The sequence below is a fragment of the Chelonoidis abingdonii genome, chromosome 9, assembly GCF_003597395.2.
Source record: "Chelonoidis abingdonii isolate Lonesome George chromosome 9, CheloAbing_2.0, whole genome shotgun sequence".
NCBI classification, from domain to species: Eukaryota; Metazoa; Chordata; order Testudines; family Testudinidae; genus Chelonoidis; species Chelonoidis abingdonii.
In genome coordinates this window covers 41916879-41925194 of record NC_133777.1, presented here as the reverse complement: position 1 = coordinate 41925194, position 8316 = coordinate 41916879, and positions in this window count along the sequence as shown.

Here is an 8316-nt window from a genome sequence, read left to right as displayed (position 1 = left end):
CCCCCCCCCAAAACCCCGCCCAGAGCCTTAGCCAGTGGGGGTAGAGTTGGGGGGCGGGTTCTGGGCACCACCAAAATTTCTACAAACTTGCCTCCCATGGATACAAGCAGCAGTGAGGAAACTTTCTCTCATTCATCTCAGGTTGGCTTCATCTCTCTTATGTTTCTTCTCTCGCTTGAGCCTTGTCTCTGCATTGTTTCTGTGATGTACATCCCAAGAACCTTTCCTACACTGAGCTATGCTAAGGAGGAGCATTGAGCCCAATCATTGCCTGCATTTTGCAGTGCACTCCTTTTGTGGTAGGTGTAGTCAATAGCATGGCCAGTTAGCTGAAGGGTGGGAGTTTGAGCAAATGGCCAAGATTTGAGCTTGTGATTCACCCCACACTAGCCTAGAAGGGGATACTGAGACTGAGAAGGGGCCAATTAACCGGATAGGTCCCAGCTGAGAGGAATTAGGTTGCCTAAGTAACCCCTGAATGAAGATGGAGCAGGTGGGGCTGGGACAAAGCCAGGCAGCTGGCAGCAGAAGGGGGCTGCAGTGAGGGATATCGGAGAGGAAAGGAAGGAAACCTAGGGGAGAGGGTGTAGGAAAAAGCTCAGGGAAATGTCCTGTATGTACTCTGCCCATCACTCCCACAGCACTAGCCAAATGACCCTCGTCTTTACCCCTGCAGATGCTCCAGGCAAAAGTAACTTATGAAGCAAATTATATTGTGAACTCTGCTGTCTGAGAAGAACATGCTGCACTTAGCCCTAGACTCACCTCTCCCCTGCCACGCATTCCCCAGGCCCAGGTGGAGCTGAGCTTCAGCATGCACAGGAGGGAGAGAGGAGGGGCAACTCTGTTGCATAGCCACTTTTCCCTTCTGCGCAACCTCTCCATCCCATTATTGTTCAGTGGAAGGCAGCACATGCCCTCAGATTCTTTGGAAACTGAGGGATTGTCTGGAGGTCAAATCCAAGTCCTATAAATAAAGAAGTAAATAAGAGCTGCTGCTAGGAGTGGTCTCCAATTAAACAGAAAACATGGAATTGCTTTGGTATTACTCACAAGCCTGTGATGCAGTAAACATCAAGTAAATCTCTCTTAATGAAGTTTAAAATGGTTTATGCTAGTCCTTTATTGTTCCAAAGAAGAATATCTTACAGGCCAGCAGATTGCGATATTAAGTCATCCAAAGTGTGAGGCCTTTAAAAATGTACAGTCACAAATAAGGAAGTGAGACTCTAGGCCAATGGTGAAATCTTGGATTCTGAGTAACACATCACTTCAATGATTCTTGTTCAGAATTTGTTTGCATGACCTTTAATTTCTCCAGTGACCAAGTTCTTCTGAATTCAAGGTCAGATTTTAAAATCTTGATAGCTGCTGTATTTACATATGCAAAACCCAGGCATACACACATAATATTTTCAAACCAGGTACAAACATGAGTGGGCACATCTGTTCAGCTTGTCCTGCACTGTTCAAAAATGGTAGACTGGGGTTGGAGCCAGAGCTGGCTCCAGGGGTTTTGCCGCCCCAAGCAGCCAAAAAAAAATAAAATCCGAGCAGGAGTGAGGGACCCTCCGCCGAATTGCCGCCAAATCCCTGAAAGTGCCGCCCTACTCCGGAGTTGTCGCCCCAAGCACCTGCTTGATAAGCTGGTGCCTGGAGCCGGCTCTGGTTAGAGCAATCAATATGTTTCATGTGCGATTTAACTGGAAAATGTGGGTCAGGAAGGGTGGAGCAGACAACTGTAGAGCAGCCAACTGCTGATGAATGAAAACCTTGATTAAGAGCAGTTAGAGTCCATAACAGGAGATAGCTAACAGTGAAAAGGGAAGCCAGAGTCTAAGTCTCAGGCTGTCTGGAGTGGCTCAAGACCGTGAGTGCCTACCTGTCAAAAACAGGGCACACCCCAAACTAGTGGTGTGTTCTATAATTAGATTTCACCAACCCAGTAACAAATGTGATCTCCTGGATCACTGTAACAGTCTTATCATGGAGTCAGACAGTTCCCTTGGACTCTCCAGTCTATCTTGTCACCCAGGCAAACTGGACTTAGTGATGAACGGTCACTTACACCAAAAATCACACCACAATCAGATTGCTTCCAGTCCCAAGAAACCAGTCACTTATCCCAGATCAACTGGTAGTCTAGATCTTACACTAAAGACAACGCCTGTAGCCAATCCTGTAATAAGCAACCTAAAACTAGAAAAAAGGAATAAGAGTCATTCACAGGTTAAAGCAAGCAAGCGTACACACACAAATGAGTTGCAATCTAAGAGTCACAGAGTTGTAGTGAGCTGTTGATTCAAAGTGTCTTTCAGGGCAGACCCAGGAGATAGCCCCAGGGGATCTCTGACTTCAGTTTAGAGTCTCTGGCCCTTCAGAGTTCAAACAGCCAAAAAGATGCAACTTACAAGCATTTCATAGAGGCTAAACACTAAATACTTTTAATAAGACTAATACTTATTTAGAGCAACACTTACAGACTGGTGATCTCATCTGGTCTCCGGCCATGAGTTTGTCAGTTCTTAGCTAACACCTACAGCCTGTGCAAGAGCTGGCATCTGCCCTGCCAGTGTAACACTAAAACCTAGTCTACATTAGAAAATTGGGTTGCTTTAACGATGTTGGTCAGAGGTATGAAAAATCCACACACCTGAGCAGTGTAGTTAAGTCAACCTAAGTCCCCATATAGAAAGCACTAGATCAGGCCTGCACAACATGCGGCCCGCGGGGGGTGAGTAGGCAAGCAGCGGGTGACGGGGGGCTGAGGAGGCGAGCGGGCGGGCAGTAGCAGGGGGTGATTAGGCAGCCAGGCAGCGGCGGTGGGGCAGGTGAGCCGGCAGCGGAAGGGGCTGAGAAGGCAAGCAGGTGGGCAGTGGCAGAGGGTGAGTAGGTGAGCCAGGGGGCTAAGGAGGTGAGCAGGCAGAGAGTGTTGAGGGGGCAGGTGAGCGGTGGCGGGGGAGGAGGCGGCTGAGGAGGCGAGCAGGTGGGCAGTGGCAGGGGGTGATTAGGCAAGCTTGCGGGGGAGGGTGAGGAGCAACAAGGGGGCAATGGTGGGAGTGCAGTGAGCCAGTGCGAGAGTGAGCGAGGTGGGCAATGCCATCGGCAGGGTGACTGGTGTCGGGAGAGGGAGCTTGAGGAGGTGAGTGGTGAGTCAGTGGCTGATCGTTCTACTGATCTGTCTGGCTCCATCCCCGCTCCAGGGTTGGCAGCTTGCTCTGGATAGCGTCCACAGGACTTCTCATTCACATTTGCGTTCTGTCAACAGGGCAATTGATCACAGATGTGGGTGGGAAATCTTATCTCTAACTCTAGCACAAAAGACAGTTTCTCTAGCATTAATATCTAACCGGTTAGGGGCTGCATAAAATTAACCGAAGTCTCAATACTGGCTTTTCGCGGGGGTCACGCTTCGGAAGGAGGGTTCTGTTGCGGGGCGGGCGGTGTTTTGGGGGGGCTGGGCAGTGCTGGGGGAGTGTTTTGGCAGCAGAGGGGGAGTTGTTTCCATGGGGCGGTCAGCACTGGTGGGGTGTTGTGCTTCAGGGGGGCTGGATGCCGCTGGAGGGGGTGGTTCAGTGGTGCTAGGGGGGTGGGTTTGGCGGGGCCAGGGGGGTTCGGCCCTCAGCTGTTTTCTTTGGGAATAATATGGCCCTCACTGCTTTACGAGTTGTGCAGACCTGCACTAGATGGTTCTTCTATCAACCTAGCTACCGCCTCCAAGGGAGGTACATTGCCTACATTGACAGGAGAACCCCTCCTATCAGTGTAGGTAGTGTCTACATTGAAGTGCTACAGCAGCACAGCTGTAGCATGTTAAGTGCTGACAAGCCCACGTCGTGCCCTGTTCCCTAGGATATGGAGACACATGTCTCTCATCTCCCTGTAAGGGCTACGCTGTTATAAATGTTGGATAGCTTTATATTCTTGTGAGCTCAGTTCTTACAAAGAAACACTTTATGCATCAGTGTGCACACAACCAGAGGGAAAGGGCTCAGTAAAACAACAGAAACCAGCGAGCAGCAAAGAAGCTGCTGTATTATAGGTCCTACTTATAAAAATAAAGGTTGATCATTATTAGGTGCTTGCGCTGGTGTCCTGTTGGTGGAATCACCAAGAAGGGGCATCAGCTTTAGAACCCATCTGCACCCTAGTCCAAAATAGTCTAATTCTGGTTACCTGTGGGAGACATGTCTACACTGCAGAGTAAAGCACAGAGGGACCATGGTGCAGGGAGAGGACTCCCTTGTGCATGTGTCCTGATCCTGACACTGGAAGGTTGGGGCAATCTGATCACAAACCTCCAGGAATGGCTGCGTCTTCCTGCTCTGGTCACATGCCTCTTGACAACTGTAAAGCATGATTTGTGCAAAGTTTGAGGAAGGTTTAATAAAACCTGCAAGAATATAATAGATTGGTCAGTCTTTTATTTTCTCCACTAAGTGTAGTTTAGATTACAGTGGTTCTCAACTAGTAGTAGCAGGAGTACACAGAGGTCTTTCAACTCATCTAGATATTTGCCTAGTTTTACAACTGGCTACTGTGACGAAGTGGGAATGTTCTTAATGTTTTCTCTGAGTGCTGCGTGGATGCCTCTGTTTCCCCTATGAATTTCTTAGGTATCTAGGTGGGGGGAACAGGGTGTGTGATTATCACAGATGCCCTCTTGGGGTCTGCAACACTATCTGCAAGGAGAATGTCTGATACTTTGTCTCCTGGCAACTAATAGCCGGGCCCCCTCCTTTACAAAGGTGCCAGCTGAAGGTGTTGAAGAGCAAAGAGATCAGGTGATCTCCTGGTCCGGGAAAGGGACAAAGGCAGAGGAGGGACTGGAAAGTGTAGGTTTGGAGCTGGCTGGGAAAATGTAGGGGAGGCCAGACAGACCTCTTGGCCTCCCCTGGCTCCCCAAGATGGACCTGAGCGAGTCCTGTAGTCTGTATCTGCAAGACCTGTCTTGGACTATGTTCCTGTCGTCTAAATAAACCTTCTGTTTTACTGGCTGGCTGAGAGTCATAGTGAATTGCAGGAAGCCGGGGGTGCAAGGCCTTGTCTCCCCCAACTCCATGACAGCTACATAAAAAGCTCTAGCAAAGTCAGTACAAATTAATTCATACAATGACTTGTTTATACTGTTCTATATACTATATATTGAAATGTAAGTACAATATTCATATTCCAATTGATTTATAATTATATGGTAAAAATGAGAAAGTGAGCAATTTTTCAGTAATAGTGGGGCTATGACATTTTTGTATTTTTGTCTGATTTTGTAAGCAAGTAGTTTTTAAGTGAGGTGAAACTTGGGGTATACAAGACAAATCAGACTCCTGAAAGGGGTACAGTAGTCTGGAAAGGTTGAGAACCATGTTTATATAAATAAATTGGGACCACTTTCACCATAAGCAGCACTAGATATTTTAAGAAAGCCTATAAAAGAAAAAAATATCAACTCTCCCAGCTTCTAAACCAAAAAATGTACAGCTGTTCATATATATTGATGAAGGACAAAAGAATAAAAAAGATGACTGGAGGCGGAATCAATACAAATGGATCTACAAAGGGAAACATCTTCTGCCAAGTGTTGGGATCGTCTGGTAAAGAAGACACATTTTTGAAGACTGATCAATACAGATGAAGTTATATTTCACAGATACGGATATGAAATTCTTGATGGAAGCGTTGAAACACAAAGTATGTGTGTCCCATGGGTATAAGACAAAATATTCCTTGAGATATGCTTGTACAATGCCTCTGAACTGTTCAAAGATACAGAATAGAAACATGTCTGTCTAAAATCTACCAGTGACAAATAACACAAGCTAATGCTTCATCTACCCATATGACAGTGATGCTGCCCAAAAATACACAACAAAAATCAGTTGCAATGATTTACATGCTGTGTATGAGGCTTGAGCTTCATGACAGCCTGAAAGGATGTGTGTGTCAGTACTTGCTGGTCCCTGCAATCTCTGTAACTTTGGCTCTTCCAGGAATTATCAGGCTTTTTGAGGAGGTTGAAGCCAACTACTCTTCTTTCATATGACACAAAATTTCAGATAAGGAACTTTTATGTTTCCCCCTTAACATTTCAACATGCCTTTTTTGAAGAAAATCCAGCAATTCCTATGACTGCACTGATTCATGACAAGCTGACAACACGTGCATGAGAAGTTCTTTTCATTTCTAGCAAAATGCATATCCCATGTCAGCAACAGTTCAACGGTAAGAGGCAGAGAAGCAGCTATTGTATAAGCTATAGAAAATGCTGAGTTATACAGAAGCAATTTGTTGGAATCATATAATAAAAGATGTGAAATTCTGTATTTAGCTCAGAAAGGAGGGAAAGCTGGCAGGAAAGTTATAACGACAATGTTCTTCAGCTATTAAACTATGAGAATGAAGAGGAATTTGGGGAGATGTTGGAAAAACTAAAGGTAAAATGGCATGCATCCTTTCTCAATCATTTTGATGAGAAACTCAGAAAGGTCAGTGTGTCAAAGACTGGCAGATGGCTACTGGAAGAAAGAGATAAGTAAACCAGTGGAATTACAAAAAACAATCAAAGTCTGAATTCTGCACTGAGTAGGCTAACTAAGCTGAAGGAAGTGAACATGGACAAAATGGTATTGACTTTCTATTTCCTAGATCTCTTACCCAAGCATGCAAATGAACAGTGAAATCCAGATCATATTGAATTCCCAGCTGATTACATGCCTGTAGACAAGATTGCGTCTTGGGGGGGCAGTGTAACACAGAACATGGGTTTGGATCAAAAGAGATGATCACAAATCAGACCATGGAAGGTCTAACTGTGTATTTCTACAATCACAGTCCAGTTGCTTCTCAATCAGGATTATGCACAAAGGAGTATATGATGAAATTATTCTCAGTTGAAACATGTTCCTGCAACAGTTCTCAAACATGTTGCCACATATCGGCAGCATGAAAGTCCAAAGGTAAAAGTCTAAATGCAAAAAAGGCAACGTATGCTCTGAAAAAACTCAGGATGAATGCAAGAAAAAACAAACCTTGAAGGAAAAAACATGACAAAAGGATGAACTCCACACATTGGCAGCATCGGATTCCCCTCTGGTGAATGAAATCAGAATTGATGCTGCAAAGAAAAACATCAAAGGGGGAAATAAGAAAAGGGGACAAGTCGAGGTAAACGTTTTCCCAAGGGAAAAGGTTTGTCTTCCTTTCAACTGGACAACTTTGATCCCAGGGCACCGCAGTCGTCATGATCTCCCAAAACAACAAAAAAGCTATATACATTCTGTGGAAATCCTCAACAGGTTGTCCACTTGTGAGTGTTCATGTACAGAACATTTACAGTAATGCTGAAGACATGAAGTATCTCTTGAACAACTAGCTAGATGATACTATAATTGAGGGCTTCCTGCTAATTAGTTTCTCTAGAGAATGTCACTGAAACCGATGATAACAGTTTTCAGCCCATTTATCATTCGCTCAGTTAAGTTACCTGGATACACTTCACATGTGCACAAGTTTGGCATAAAACCAGTCAGTATGGTGAAGGACCCCCAAAAATGTATGCAGTTTTCACTGAATCTTAGTGCTTGTTTTTCTGAAGTGGGAAATTATTCTGTATCTAGATTCCAACCAAGGTCTCTCCACCAACTACATTCACATGCTACAAACACTTATAGAACAGAGATGGCTTTTAAGATCAACTGATCTGTGTGGATCATTCACGTACTGCTTGATGTTCCAGTTTGGATGATTCACTGTGCAAATGAATTTCCATTTTCATAGCAGAATATTTACTGTTTAGCTTACCTTTGCACTTTTATTATATTTTGTTTCAGAAATGTGTAAATATCTGAATATATTAAATTCATTAAAAAATTACTATACAGGTGTGCTTTAGGTGTGTTTTAGTATCAAAGTTACTGGTTCAGGTTTTTGCTCACTGATGGTTTAACAGACGCCACCATAAATGCTGTAAAAAAACTCATCATGAATGATCTTATGTGTTTGTTCCACATATAGACTTACTTAACCCATTTCAACTTGAAAACATACTCTTCTCAGGCTGTGGCTACACTTACATTTTTGCAGCGGTGGTAGTTACAGCTGTGGTCGTACAGCTGTGTACGGCCAGCGCTGCAGTGTGTCCACACTGACAGCGACCAGCGCTGCAGTGTGTCCACACTGACAGCGACCAGCGCTGCAGTGTGTCCACACTTGCACCAGTTGCAGCGCTGTTGTGAGTGGTGCATTGTGGGCAGCTATCCCACAGGGCACCTCGTCCCATTTTGTCGCTGTGGGTTGTGGGAAGGGGACGGAAGGGTGCGG